The following is a 333-nucleotide window of genomic DNA, read 5'->3' on the forward strand; positions in this document are numbered from 1 at the left end:
GCTGACGACAGGGTTATGAGGTGAGGTCACGGTGCGGTGGTCATTGTGTCACAACAGATGGCACAACGCCGTCTCGTATCCCGCAAGCGGTCATGGGACAGATCAGCTAAAATGCGCTGTCATATCGTTACCCCGTGTCACTGAAACAAGAAATGGGTTATTGTCATGTTGTGAGGGGACCGGAGGAGCTGGACCAGAACAGTGTTTCACCTGCTCAGATTGGTGAGGAAACATCAACGCTTGAGCTGACAGAGAGAGCAGAAAGCAGCAGACAGTCACAGAAAAGAAAAAAGAAAGAGTATCAGAGAGAGAGAGAGAGAGAGAGAGAGAGAG

Source organism: Argentina silus, assembly GCF_951799395.1.
Source record: "Argentina silus genome assembly, chromosome: 7".
In the NCBI taxonomy this organism is placed as follows: domain Eukaryota; kingdom Metazoa; phylum Chordata; class Actinopteri; order Argentiniformes; family Argentinidae; genus Argentina; species Argentina silus.